At 36.0% G+C, this 16,245-nt stretch overlaps 2 long non-coding RNA genes across 2 annotated transcripts; both read right to left on the bottom strand.

The window, feature by feature from the left end:
* Positions 1 to 7,525: 7,525 nt before the first annotated feature.
* Positions 7,526 to 8,598, bottom strand: LOC127836961 (uncharacterized). The gene is made up of 3 exons (XR_008029020.1): positions 8,496 to 8,598; positions 8,103 to 8,147; positions 7,526 to 7,887 (listed from the first exon to the last, which is right to left on the bottom strand). It is a non-coding gene; the product is annotated as an uncharacterized LOC127836961 (long non-coding RNA).
* Positions 8,599 to 8,861: 263 nt separating this feature from the next.
* Positions 8,862 to 10,374, bottom strand: LOC127836817 (uncharacterized). The gene is made up of 3 exons (XR_008028936.1): positions 10,179 to 10,374; positions 9,448 to 9,513; positions 8,862 to 9,172 (listed from the first exon to the last, which is right to left on the bottom strand). It is a non-coding gene; the product is annotated as an uncharacterized LOC127836817 (long non-coding RNA).
* Between the last annotated feature and the right edge of the window lie 5,871 nt (positions 10,375 to 16,245).

Raw genomic sequence — 16,245 nt, 5'->3', positions numbered from 1 at the left:
TATTATCAGAAAATCCATTAACCAGCATTATACTGGAAAAAGAATAAATTGCTTTAAAATATAAAGAAAAACATACCAGATTTTTGTTGAGATGAGCCTTTTTAAAACAAATGTGGATACAAATGTTAAGCAGACAATTACGAACTATTATTTGCAAGGTACTAAAGATCTTGAAACCCACGTATTTTCAGGGAAGGCAAGCATTGATCTGACAAGGAAGCTTATCAATAACAGTGCATGTATTGAACAAACAATAGCATGATCAAGTTAACTCGGGTGTAATAAAGAGCAGTCGTTGCTCTCTTGTTTTCTTACAACAAAAAGTGCTGCAGGTTGATTCCCCATTGATAGTCACTGTCGAGATTGGAAATTCATTATCTGCTGGAAAAAAGAGTATCAAGAATCTACTCAAAGCAATTTGGATCAAGTGTACAATAACAACTTTGAAATTCTTGATGTATGAAACTTTAAAGTAAATTAGTGTGACCATAGGAGCGCCAGGTCCATGTTGGTCTTTTGTTAAATGTTGATCAAAGATTGCATTAATGTTGATTACCAAAAAGTTAACAAAATCTTAGATAGATATTTATAAATATGTATATAAATGTCTTTTTCGTAAATTGATTTTTACAGTGTTTGTCGTAAAGTGTTGTCATCGTGTTACTAAGCAAATATTTTCTTTATTATTCTGTCGTGTTTTATTTGTGTTTTGTATACACGCACAATCTTTTCGCAATAAAAGTACATACTAAATAAAGAAACATCTGTATAGATTATCACATTTTTGTAAAGTGTCATTAACTGTATTTACAAACAAAAATATACAAAATATAAAATATGTATTATCGGAAATAATTATTACAGCAAGAAAATTAAAGTGAGTAAAAACTATTGATTAGCACTGATCAAAGACCTATTGAAACTCTGTAATATATACAGGTATCTTCCTAGATCTTTAGAAGCAAAATCTAACGCGTTACCAATAGACCAAATACACGCTTACCAAAATGCCCAAACTTTCAGAATGGTCAACACTATTTTATCAAATCTGCGATCAGCATTCGTGTCCCTTGCAGAAAGGAACAATATTTAGACAAATTCTTCCAATTGATGAATTAATATGTGTATACTACTACGATACTACTACTACTAGGTGTTCTATTTCAACATGTTTCCGAACCACATTTATAAAATATTTTATAATGTTAACTACAGAAATGAAATCACGATGAAAGTACATTGAGTACCACTATATTATGAACTATTCGTATAGGAGAATGTACTATAACAATTATATATTTTTGATAATTTTAAATTTTTACTTAACAACACCATGTGCAAACCTTTAAAGGGGCCTTTTCACAGATTTGGGCATATTTTGAAGTTTGTCATTAAATGCTTTATATTGATAAATGTAAACATTGGATCTTAAAAGCTCCAGTAAAAAAACAAGAATAAAATTTAAAAAAGGAAAAAAAGTAGCCGGTACCAGCAGAGCTCTAGATAAGAGGCGTATCTGCGTATTTACGCATTTAAAAAATAAAAAAAAACGCATTAAAAATCAGCCCAGTACGTAACAAAACGCAATACAAATCTTGGTACGTAATTTAAATTGATTTAAGTGCGTAACCGGTTAACAGATAATCTAGTTGAGTTTTTAGTGTAAGTTTACCATTCCTTTGAATCAAAAGTAAGTCAATCAAAATGAGCTTGTAATAAAAATAGGGAACGTCTCTTTTCCATTGTCTGAAATGTCTCTTTTCCATTGTCTGCAAAAAGGCAGTGAAACACCAAATTACGCTACATTTTTTTTTATTCAGCAAAACAGTTCAACGCTAAATAGTTTGTGCATGATGTTCAAAAGATTTAAGTTACATTTAAAAGCGAATACGTTTGTTCGTAATATGTACGGTACCGACGGACTAATACATTTAAAACAAAAAGTCTATTTTTTCAGTTCTTTCCTTCTAGAAGTCTAGCCACGGCGTGAGAAAATAATATTTCAAATTGCATTCGTTAGCACACCTCATCCTTAACCACTAAAGATTATTTTAAAATCGAATTATTGTTCTTGACTATAAATAGTCTATAGTCTTTACTAAAATTCGAATATGGCCACAGTAAATAACACTGAAAATCGCACCATCGTTCATTTCTGAAAGTCGACTATGGCCACAGTAAATGGCTCTTAAAATGAGACCATCGTTCATTAGTGCAAGTCGAATATGGCCACAGTAAATGACTCTTAAAATGACACCATCGTTCATTACTGCAAGTCAACTATGGCCACAGTATATGACTCTTAAAATAACACCATCGTTCATTACTCAAAGTCGACTATGGCCACAGTAAATGACTCTTAAAATGACACCATCGTTCATTACTAAAAGTCGACTATGGCCGCAGTAAATGACTCTTAAAATGACACCCATCGTTAATTACTACAAATCGACTATGGCCACAGTAAATGACTCTTAAAATGACACCCATCGTGCATTACTACAAGTCGACTATGGCCACAGTAAATGACTCTTAAAATGACACCACCGTTCATTACTGGCAGTCGACTACGGCCACAGTAAATGATTATTGAAATGTCACCACTGCTCATTACTGCAAGTCGACTATGGCCACAGTTAATGACTCTTAAAATGACACCATCGTTCATTACTGAAAGTAGACTATGGCCACAGTAAATGACACTTAAAATGACACCATCGTTCATTACTGCAAGTCGACTATGGCCACAGTATATGACTCTTAAAATAAGACCATCGTTCATTACTGCAAGTCGACTATGGCCACAGTAAATGACTCTTAAAATGAAACCACCGTTCATTACTAAAGGTCGACTATGGCCACAGTAAATGACTCTTAAAATGACACCATCGTTTAATACTAAAAGTCGACTATGGCCACAGTAAATGACTTTTAAAATAACACCATCGTTCATTACTGCAAGTCGACTATGGCCACAGTAAATAACTCTTAAAATGACAACATCGTTCATTACTGAAAGTCGACTATGGCCACAGTAAATGACTCTTAAAATGACACCATCGTTCATTAATAAATGTCGACTATGGCCACAGCAAACGACTCTTAAAATAACACCATCGTTCATTACTGAAATTCGACTATGGCCACAGTAAATGCCACTTAAAATGACACCATCGATTATAACTGGAAGTCGACTATGGCCACAGTATATGACTCTTAAAATAAGACCATCGTTCATTACTGCAACTCGACTATGGCCACAGCAAATGACTCTTAAAATGACACCATCGTTCATTACTGCAAGTCGACTATGGGCACAGTAAATGACTCTTAAAATGACACCATCGTTCATTACTGCAAGTCGACTATGGCCACAGTAAATGACTCTTAAAATAACACCATCGTTTATTACTAAAGGTTGACTATGGCCACAGTAAATGACTCTTAAAATGACACCATCGTTCAATACTAAAAGTCGACTAAAGCCACGGTAAATGACTCTTATAATAACACCATCGTTCATTACTGAAAGTCGACTATGGCCACAGTACATGCCTCTTAAAATAAGACCATCGTTCATTACTGCAAGTCGACTATGGCCACAGTAAATGACTCTTAAAATGACACCATCGTTCATTACTTCAATTCGACTATGGCCACAGTAAATGACTCTTAAAATGACACCACCGTTCATTACTGGCAGTCGACTATGGCCACAGTAAATGATTATTATAATGTCACCACTGCTCATTACTGCAAGTCGACTATGGCCACAGTAAATGACTATTAAAATGACACCATCGTTCATTACTGAAAGTCGACTATGGCCACAATAAATGACTCTTAAAATGACACCATCCTTCATTACTAAATGTCGACTATGGCCACAGTAAATGACTCTTAAAATGACACCATCGTTCATTACTGAAAGTCGACTATGGCCACAGTAAATGACTCTTAAAATAAGACCATCGTTCATTACTGCAAATTGACTATGGCCACAGTAAATGACTCTTAAAATTACACCATCGTTTAATACTAAAAGTCGACTATGGCCACAGTAAATGACTCTTAAAATAACACCATCGTTCATTACTGCAAGTCGTCTATGGCCACAGTAAATAACTCTTAAAATGACACCATCGTTCATTACTGAAAGTCGACTATGGCCACAGTAAATGACTCTTAAAATGGCACCATCGTTCATTAATAAATGTCGACTATGGCCACAGCAAACGACTCTTAAAATGACACCATCGTTCATTACTGAAATTCGACTATGGCCACAGTAAATGACACTTAAAATGACACCATCGATTGTAACTGGAAGTCGACTATGGCCACAGTATATGACTCTTAAAATAAGACCATCGTTCATTACTGCAAGTCGACTATGGCCACAGCAAATGACTCTTAAAATGACACCATCGTTCATTACTGCAAGTCGACTATGGCCACAGTAAATGACTCTTAAAATAACACCATCGTTTATTACTAAAGGTTGACTATGGCCACAGTAAATGACTCTTAAAATGACACCATCGTTCAATACTAAAAGTCGACTAAAGCCACGGTAAATGACTCTTATAATAACACCATCGTTCATTACTGAAAGTCGACTATGGCCACAGTAAATGACTCTTAAAATAAGACCATCGTTCATTACTGCAAGTCGACTATGGCCACAGTAAATGACTCTTAAAATGACACCATCGTTCATTACTTCAATTCGACTATGGCCACAGTAAATGACTCTTAAAATGACACCACCGTTCCTTACTGGCAGTCGACTATGGCCACAGTAAATGATTATTATAATGTCACCACTGCTCATTACTGCAAGTCGACTATGGCCACAGTAAATGACTATTAAAATGACACCATCGTTCATTACTGAAAGTCGACTATGGCCACAATAAATGACTCTTAAAATGACACCATCCTTCATTACTAAATGTCGACTATGGCCACAGTAAATGACTCTTAAAATGACACCATCGTTCATTACTGAAAGTCGACTATGGCCACAGTAAATGACTCTTAAAATAAGACCATCGTTCATTACTGCAAATTGACTATGGCCACAGTAAATGACTCTTAAAATTACACCATCGTTTAATACTAAAAGTCGACTATGGCCACAGTAAATGACTCTTAAAATAACACCATCGTTCATTACTGCAAGTCGTCTATGGCCACAGTAAATAACTCTTAAAATGACACCATCGTTCATTACTGAAAGTCGACTATGGCCACAGTAAATGACTCTTAAAATGGCACCCTCGTTCATTAATAAATGTCGACTATGGCCACAGCAAACGACTCTTAAAATGACACCATCGTTCATTACTGAAATTCGACTATGGCCACAGTAAATGACACTTAAAATGACACCATCGATTATAACTGGAAGTCGACTATGGCCACAGTATATGACTCTTAAAATAAGACCATCGTTCATTACTGCAAGTCGACTATGGCCACAGCAAATGACTCTTAAAATGACACCATCGTTCATTACTGCAAGTCGACTATGGCCACAGTAAATGACTCTTAAAATGACACTATCGTTCATTACTGCAAGTCGACTATGGTCACAGTAAATGACTCTTAAAATTACACCATCGTTTATTACTAAAGGTTGACTATGGCCACAGTAAATGACTCTTAAAATGACACCATCGTTCAATACTAAAAATCGACTATGGCCACGGTAAATGACTCTTATAATAACACCATCGTTCATTACTGAAAGTCGACTATGGCCACAGTAAATGACTCTTAAAATAAGACCATCGTTCATTACTGCAAGTCGACTATGGCCACAGTAAATGACTCTTAAAATGACACCATCGTTCATTACTTTAATTCGACTATGGCCACAGTAAATGACTCTTAAAATGACACCACCGTTCATTACTGGCAGTCGACTATGGCCACAGTAAATGATTATTATAATGTCACCACTGCTCATTACTGCAAGTCGACTATGGCCACAGTAAATGACTCTTAAAATGACACCATCGTTCATTACTGAAAGTCGACTATGGCCACAGTAAATGACTCTTAAAATGACACCATCCTTCATTACTAAATGTCGACTATGGCCACAGTAAATGACTCTTAAAATGACACCATCGTTCATTACTGAAAGTCGACTATGGCCACAGTAAATGACTCTTAAAATAACACCATCCTTCATTACTAAATGTCGACTATGGCCACAGTAAATGACTCTTAAAATGACACCATCGTTCATTACTGCAAATCGACTATGGCCACAGTAAATGATTCTTAAAATGACACCATCGTTCATTACTTCAATTCGACTATGGCCACAGTAAATGACTCTTAAAATGACACCACCGTTTATTACCGGCAGTCGACTATGGCCACAGTAAATGACTCTTAAAATGACACCATCGTTTATTACTAAAGGTCGACTATGGCCACGGTAAATGACTCTTAAAATGACACCATCGTTCAATACTAAAAGTCGACTATGGCCACAGTAAATGACTCTTTAAATAACACCATCGTTCATTACTGAAAGTCGACTATGGCCACAGTAAATTACTCTTAAATGACACCATTGTTTTTTGCTGAAAGTCGACTATGGCCACAGTAAATGACTCTTAAAATGACACCATCGTTCATTACTGCAAGTCGACTATGGCCACAGTAAATGACTCTTAAAATAACACCATCGTTCATTACTAAAGGTCGACTATGGCCACAGTAAATGACTCTAAAAATGACACCATCTTTCAATACTAAAAGTTGACTATGGCCACAGTAAATGACTCTTAAAATGACACCCATCGTTCATTATTACAAGTCGACTATGGCCACAGTAAATTACTCTTAAAATGACGCCATCGTTCATTACTGAAAGTCGACTATGGCCACAGTAAATGACTCTTAATTGTACTCTTTTTGTATTTTGTTTCGTTTTGTGCCGTTTTGTTTTGGCAATTCATCACCTGCCATGAATAAAGGACCACGTACGTATGTATAATACAGGGTAAGATCTTGGATCCCAAAAGGTACATGGTGCTGCTAGAAAGAAGCAGGGTGGCGATTCGGAACAGAAAATGACATATTCATATAATATCCAGGTATTTTATTAATCAAATACAAACATATTGTCATTAAGAAACAAATTATCTATGGAAAAACGTATGATTGCGTCACTATACACACGCACATACGTTTGCAAATGTTTTGCTAAGATTTGCAGTAGATTTACGCTTGTTGCAAGAAAGATATTTATTTTTGCATGCATTTATTATTGCATGTAGAATACGCATTTAATCCGAATGCACCAACTCTTGTAAGTAGACAAAATGACACCTCCCTTATGATGGCTTTTTACCCCTCTAAGACAGTGAATGAATATTATTTTGGCGATGTCCGGAGGTGTTTATCAATAATTATTTATTAAATTTCATTAAACTTAATATGAATGTGTTCAATCATACTGCGGTGCACGCGTAATTAATTTATTGCCCCTTAATTGATTGAAATTCAGGAAGGTTGTACGTCCGGGGCTGTTTCACAGTACCTATTTCACGAAACTTAAAACAAATATACATCATCATTCGCCGATATTGTTTCTGTGTGGTTCTCCGTCCTTCCACTTTCAATGTCCGGAGCTGTGTGACAGTAACTATTGCATGAAAGTCTATAAAACTTAAATGTCATCATACTGCAGTGGTGCACACTTAAGTTCTGTAGGAATCGATAACTCAACAGTTAACAGTAAACCGGTGTTTGTAATGCAACGATCCCACTTTTGTCCTTACACATCTTCCGACCGTACGGTGTTGTCAGCCATGTTGAACTTTTCTGCAGGATGTTAGCGTCTTTGTGTTCACCAGGCTTTACCTTTGAAATAGATTGCAACAAAATCCAATCTGGTACGACATATTGACTAGGATTCTCACACAGTTTTTGAGTACCATGAAAGTTGTGACATAAGCTACAAGAAAACATGCTTTTTAACATGAATATACATCTACTATCCAGAAAAATGTCTTAAATGAAACTTCATGAGCACCTACAATTTCATCTGTAAAATTTATGTTCCGTGTTTTACTTACGTCTATCCGCTAGGGCGCTTGACCAATATTCTTTTATGCTCGAGCCTGCATTAAAAAACCCAAAATATTTGTGAAAATGAACTAAAAACACATCAAGTTACATAACAAGTCAAACTTTTAAAGTGTCAAAGGCTACGAAGACACTTATAAGTAATTGTTTTATTTCGATGATACGATAAACTTTTACTTATCATAAATTGCCTGTGACTAGTAATTGTATTAATGGCTTGGTTATGCCAAAACACGTTACAGATATCTCTTTAAACCATTTTGTAAAACGTAAATCCGAATGAAATTTCTATGATATTTATACGAAAAGAAAAACCTAATATGACTGCTATATGTTTTTACAAAACTGATCATTGTAGTATTAATGATATGGACAATACATACGGTGAGTTGTTGCCAGGCTATATGCTGTGAAAAAACTTTTGGCCACCGTTCGTTGCAGCGCCTCTGTGGCCTCTTTATAACTACATCCAGTCGCCTGCAGTTTTATGATTTGAAACAAACGATTATGAGAATATTTAACAAATTTTACATACATGTACTGTGAAATATTTTCTGTACGAATATGTAGTTTACTTTGACACCAAAGAAGAAAATAATTTTTGTATGACATTCGAAACCGATATACTTTTTTCAATTAATAATATAACTTTAAATCTTTGCTTTTACTATTTATATTGTTCGGACTCGCCTTTAAAAACCGCGTAAAAAATAAAACGGGATTCTATGTCTATTGACAGTCTAACAGGCATGTTATATGGAGATATTGTACATTTTAAGACTTTGTTCTTCCCATTAACATTTAAAATATTTACATTTAACGAATTAAATTTACACAAACACAGCGCAAGTTTATACTTTCGTGAATAAAATGTGGTTGTGCACAAAATGACCAAAATGTTACGCACTCTTATAAATAAAATCATGTTTTGAAAACGTATATATTATTGTAAGATAATACTTGTTACAAAAAATAATCAAAGACCATACTCTATACCTCGTGCATGATCACTGAACACGCTTCCTTGACGAGGACGGATTCTGTATACGATGAAACTAGTCTGTAATTTAATATAGAAATGGTATTGGTTTTAATTTTTATAAGTTTAAGTTTAGTTTTTAACAAATGTTGATGGCAGTCTCGATCGAGCACGACCTTAGATGTATATCTTTCCACATACTAATTTTTAACCTTTACAAAATCGGTCATATGCAAGATTATGTTTATTTTTCACTTTCTAAATCCATTGTAAACGGCCCAATGATTATGTTATGGCTGACTGGAATAGTTCATGAAAAAAATCAATACTCAATAAAAAAATATAATACGAAATACCTTTTGTTCTTCTTGAAAGCTGATTTCAGCTTTTCGTTAGCTACGAGCTTTACCAAAGGGTGGTTCCTGTAAATGTCGTCATTATTGACAGTTTAAGTAAGCAATCAATTTCCCATGTTTTGTGAAATTTGTATGAAATCAAAGAAAGGGAAAGTTTTACATTGTGTATGGTACCGTTTGTCAGGAGAAATTGTGAATAAGCGAATAACACATATTTTTTCTTTACAATCGAACCTCGACTTTTATCGTTAATTGATTCAAAATATTTCTGCTCTTATCCTAAATATAAAGTGGTTATATAAATAAGGGAACACAGATAGCTTTCAATATATTGGTATTTTGAATGCCAAGCGCTTATGCAATATACAGTTGCCATTGCTAGGCATTGTACTGTACTAAGTGCCTGTTCGTAATGCAACTGGATCATTGCGATACTTTGGTCTTTACGAATTTCTCACATAGAGTTTATCTATTTCGTTCGGAGCTCATTGAATTCGAAGTAGCTCTTGACTTTGGGCAAGTAACAGACGCATCAAGACCAATTCCACAACACCGTCACACATAGGTTTCGGTGGCAAGACCGAGTTCGAATACTACGCCGTTTACAAAGCTTTTCTGCTGTTAAAGTCAGTTTTTGTAAGCATTAACGCACATTTTGAATAAGCTTAGTATATCAGTGCATTGAATTTAATTGCAGAAAAGCTACCTTATTTATGACAATTACAACTTACCCGTTTTCTGAAAAGGTATCTTGGATGTTTTTCTCCACGACAGTCAGTGCCTGAATTACATGAGGAAAAAACTGATAAAAATGAACCAAATTATTATAGCATGTACACTGTTTCAAGAGTATGACAATACGTTAATGAAATTGTGCATTAATATTTGAATATGATAATCAATAGGCATGCAACGGAGAGTAATGTATGAATTAATACCTCTAACGCGAAAACGCAAAATCCATATCCGATGGAACTTTTTGGTGCCGCGTCTACGTTTGTAATACATTTGCAATGGTTAAGCAACCACAAAACGTCACTGAAATATATATAAAAAGATCGGAATGAAATGGCGATAGAACTTCGACCAAATTCCTATGAACTTATGTGATCCAATGAAAAGTAAAATATATATGACTTTCTTTTAAAATATTGTAACCACTAAAACATGTAGAAATCCTATGATACCATTGCTCACTTTAAGAGTCATTTACTGTGGCCATAGTCGACTTGCAGTAATGAACGATGGTTTTACTGTGGCCATTGTCGACTTGCAGTAATGAACGATGGTGTCATTTTAAGAGTCATTTACTGTGACCATAGTCGAACTGCAGTAATGAACAGTGGTGACATTTAAAGAGTCATTTACTGTGGCCATAGTCGACTTCCAGTAATGAACGGTGGTGTCATTTTAAGAGTCATTAACTGTGGCCATAGTCGACTAGCAGTAATGAACGATGGTGTCATATTAAGAATCATTTACTGTGGCCATAGTCGACTTGCAGTAATGAACAGTGGTGACATTTTAAGAGTCATTTACTGTGGCCATAGTCGACTTGCAGTAATGTACGATGGTGTCGTTTTAGAGTCATTTACTGTGGCCATATTCGACTTGCACTAATGAACGATGGTCTCATTTTAAGAGTCATTTACGGTGGCCATAGTCGACTTTTAGTAATGAACGATGGTGTCATTTTAAGAGTCTTTTACTGCGGCCATAGTTGACTAGCAGTAATGAACGATGGTGTCATTTTAAGAATCATTTACTGTGGCCATAGTCGACTTGCAGTAATGAACAGTGGTGACATTTTAAGAGTCATTTTACTGTGGCCATAGTCGACTTCCAGTAATGTACAATGGTGTCATTTTAAGAATCATTTACTGTGGCCATAGTCGACTTGCAGTAATGTACAATGGTGTCATTTAAGAGTCATTTACTGTGGCCATAGTCGAATTGCAGTAATGAACGATGGTGTTATTTTAAGAGTCATTTACTGTGGCCATAGTCGACTTTTAGTAATGAACGATGGTGTTATTTTAAGAGTCTTTTACTGTGTCCATAGTCGAATAGCAGTTATGAACGATGGTGTCATTTTAAGAATCATTTACTGTGGCCATAGTCGACTTGCAGTAATGAACAGTGGTGACATTTTAAGAGTCATTTACTGTGGCCATAGTCGACTTGCAGCAATGAACAGTGGTGACATTTTAAGAGTCATTTACTGTGGCCATAGTCGACTTTTAGTAATGAACGATGGTGTTATTTTAAGAGTCATTTACTGTGGCCATAGTCGAATTGCAGTAATGAACAGTGGTGACATTTTAAGAGTCATTTACTGTGGCCATAGTCGACTTCCAGTAATTAACGGTGGTGTCATTTTAAGAGTCATTAACTGTGGCCATAGTCGAATTGCAGTAATGAACGATGGTGTAATTTTAAGAGTAATTTACTGTGGCCATAGTCGACTTTCAGTAATGAACGATGGTGTCATTTTAAGAGTCATTTACTGTGGCCATAGTCGACTTTTAGTAATGAACGATGGTGTCATTTTAAAAGGCATTTACTGTGGCCTAGTCGACTAGCAGTAATGAACGATGGTGTCATTTTAAGAGTCATTTACTGTGACCATAGTCGACTTGCAGTAATGAACAGTGGTGACATTTTAAGAGTCATTTACTGTGGCCATAGTCGACTTGCAGTAATGAACAGTGGTGACATTTTAAGAGTCATTTACTGTGGCCATAGTCGACTTTTAGTAATGAACGATTGTGTTATTTTAAGAGTCATTTACTGTGGCCATAGTCGAACTGCAGTAATGAACAGTGGTGAAATTTTAAGAGTCATTTACTGTGGCCATAGTCGACTTGCAGTAATGAACAGTGGTGACATTTTAAGATTCATTTTACTGTGGCCATAGTCGACTTCCAGTAATGTACAATGGTGTCATTTTAAGAGTCATTTACTGTGGCCATAGTCGACTTGCAGTAATGTACAATGGTGTCATTTTAAGAGTCATTTACTGTGGCCATAGTCGAATTGCAGTAATGAACGATGGTGTTATTTTAAGAGTCATTTACTGTGGCCATAGTCGACTTTTATTAATGAACGATGGAGTCATTTTAAGAGTCTTTTACTGTGTCCATAGTCGACTAGCAGTTATGAACGATGGTGTCATTTTAAGAATCATTTACTGTGGCCATAGTCGACTTGCAGTAATGAACAGTGGTGACATTTTAAGAGTCATTTACTGTGGCCATAGTCGACTTTTAGTAATGAACAGTGGTGACATTTTAAGAGTCATTTACTGTGGCCATAGTCGACTTTTAGTAATGAACGATGGTGTTATTTTAAGAGTCATTTACTGTGGCCATAGTCGAATTGCAGTAATGAACAGTGGTGACATTTTAAGAGTCATTTACTGTGGCCATAGTCGACTTCCAGTAATGAACGGTGGTGTCATTTTAAGAGTCATTAACTGTGGCCATAGTCGAATTGCAGTAATGAACGATGGTGTAATTTTAAGAGTAATTTACTGTGGCCATAGTCGACTTTCAGTAATGAACGATGGTGTCATTTTAAGAGTCATTTACTGTGGCCATAGTCGACTTTTAGTAATGAACGATGGTGTCATTTTTAAAAGGCATTTACTGTGGCCATAGTCGACTAGCAGTAATGAACGATGGTGTCATTTTAAGAGTCATTTACTGTGGCCATAGTCGACTTGCAGTAATGAAAAGTGGTGACATTTTAAGAGTCATTTATTGTGGCCATAGTCTACTGGCAGTAATGAACGGTGGTGACATTTTAAGAGTCATTTACTGTGGCCATAGTCGACTTTTAGTAATGAACGATGGTGTTATTTTAAGAGTCATTTACTGTGGCCATAGTCGACTTGCAGTAATGTACAATGGTGTCATTTTAAGAGTCATTTACTGTGGCCATAGTCGAATAGCAGTAATGAACGATGGTGTTATTTTAAGAGTCATTTACTGTGGCCATAGTCGACTTTTATTAATGAACGATGGAGTCATTTAAGAGTCTTTTACTGTGTCCATAGTCGACTAGCAGTTATGAACGATGGTGTCATTTTAAGAATCATTTACTGTGGCCATAGTCGACTTGCAGTAAAGAACAGTGGTGACATTTTAAGAGTCATTTACTGTGGCCATAGTCGACTTTTAGTAATGAACAGTGGTGACATTTTAAGAGTCATTTACTGTGGCCATAGTCGACTTTTAGTAATGAACGATGGTGTTATTTTAAGAGTCATTTACTGTGGCCATAGTCGAATTGCAGTAATGAACAGTGGTGACATTTTAAGAGTCATTTACTGTGGCCATAGTCGACTTCCAGTAATGAACGGTGGTGTCATTTTAAGAGTCATTAACTGTGGCCATAGTCGAATTGCAGTAATGAACGATGGTGTAATTTTAAGAGTAATTTACTGTGGCCATAGTCGACTTTCAGTAATGAACGATGGTGTCATTTTAAGAGTCATTTACTGTGGCCATAGTCGACTTTTAGTAATGAACGATGGTGTCATTTTAAAGGCATTTACTGTGGCCATAGTCGACTAGCAGTAATGAACGATGGTGACATTTTAAGAGTCATTTACTGTGGCCATAGTCCGACTTGCAGTAATGAACAGTGGTGACATTTTAAGAGTCATTTACTGTGGCCATAGTTACTGGCAGTAATGAACGGTGTTGACATTTTAAGAGTCATTTACTGTGGCCATAGTCGACTTTTAGTAATGAACGATGGTGTTATTTTAAGAGTCATTTACTGTGGCCATAGTCGAACTGCAGTAATGAACAGTGGTGACATTTTAAGAGTCATTTACTGTGGCCATAGTCGACTTCCAGTAATGAACGGTGGTGTCATTTTAAGAGTCATTAACTGTGGCCATAGTCGACTAGCAGTAATGAACGATAGTGTTATTTTAAGAGTCATTTACTGTGGCCATAGTCGAATTGCAGTAATGAACGATGGTGTCATTTTAAGAGTCATTTACTGTGGCCATAGTCGACTAGCAGTAATGAACGATGGTGTCATTTTAAGAATCATTTACTGTGGCCATAGTCGACTTGCAGTAATGAACAGTGGTGACATTTTAAGAGTCATTTACTGTGGCCATAGTCGACTTGCAGTAGTGTACGATGGTGTCGTTTTTAGAGGCATTTACTGTGGCCATAGTTGACTTGCAGTAATGAACATGTGTGTCATTTTAAGAGGTCATTTACTGTGGCCATAGTCGACTTTTAGTAATGAACGATGGTGTCATTATAAAAGGCATTTACTGTGGCCATAGTCGACTAGCAGTAATGAACGATGGTGTCATTTTAAGAGTCTACTTTACTGTGGCCATAGTCAACTTGCAGTAATGAACAGTGGTGACATTTTAAGAGTCATTTACTGTGGCCATAGTCGACTTGCAGTATGAACAGTGGTGACATTTTAAGAGTCATTTACTGTGGCCATAGTCGACTTTTAGTAATGAACGATTGTGTTATTTTAAGAGTCATTTATTGTGGCCATAGTCGAACTCCAGTAATGAACAGTGGTGACATTTTAAGAGAGTCATTTACTGTGGCCATAGTCGACTTCCAGTAATGAACGGTGGTGTCATTTTAAGAGTCATTAACTGTGGCCATAGTCGAATTGCATTAATGAACGATGGTGAAATTTTAAGAGTAATTTACTGTGGCCATAGTCGACTTTCAGTAATGAACGATGGTGTCATTTTAAATCATTTACTTACTTACTGTGGCCATAGTCGACTTGCAGTAATGAACATGGTGACATTTTAAAGAGTCATTTACTGTGGCCATAGTCAACTTACAGTAATGAACAATGGTGTAATTTTAAGATTCATTTACTGTGGCCATAGTCGACTTGTAGTATTGGACGTAGGTGTCATTTAAAGAGTCATTTACTGTGGCCATAGTCGACTTGCACGAGTGAAAAATGGTGTCTTTTTAAGAGTCATTTACTGTGGCCATAGTCGACTTGAAGTAATGAACGATGGGGACATTTTAAGAGCTATTTGCTGTGGCCATAGTCGACTTTCAGTAATGAACGATGGTGTCATTTTAAGAGTGATTAACTGTGGCCATAGTCTACTTGCAGTAATGAAAATTGTGTCATTTTAAGAATCATTTGCTGTGGTCATAGTCGACTTTCATTAATGAACAGTGGTGACATTTTAAGTTTTCATTTACGTAGCTATATTTGACTTGCAGTAACGAAAAATTGTTTCATTTTTAGTGTCATTCACTGTGGCCATAGTCGACTTGAAGAAATGAGCAATGTTGTCATTTTAATAGTTATTTACTGTGCCATAGTCGACTTGCAGTAGCGCTCATCACATGCACGCGCACTATCAGTTTGCCTGATTATATATTATTATCGATGTAAGATTAAACTTTAACCATACGTGTAGTACAACACAAACACAGTTTATATTTGACCATTGCAGATAGAAGACTAGTACCAGTACATAATAATTTCATTCGTATTTAGAATGCAATTTATGTACTATTTAATTTTTATCTTTTAGTCCTCCGACGTCTTTCTAAAACTAAATGTTCTATAACCGATCTTTCTCTTCACTACCGGTTTTTTCTCGTCTATGCCATACAACTATTTTTCCATAGCCGAAACAGCCTATCGAAACAGCCAATGGAATCAGGAACATTGGAAAAGAAATTTCCGAATTTCCCATAAAATAGCGGCCCATCATGTTTTTGGATCAAAAAGGGACGTTTAAAGCGACCAACGGCTCCTGCGGGAATATTT

This window comes from Dreissena polymorpha, chromosome 7 (genome assembly GCF_020536995.1).
Source record: "Dreissena polymorpha isolate Duluth1 chromosome 7, UMN_Dpol_1.0, whole genome shotgun sequence".
NCBI classification, from domain to species: domain Eukaryota; kingdom Metazoa; phylum Mollusca; class Bivalvia; order Myida; family Dreissenidae; genus Dreissena; species Dreissena polymorpha.
The sequence above is the reverse complement of the archived record's forward strand: the minus strand, read 5'-3'. Positions and strand labels throughout refer to the sequence as shown.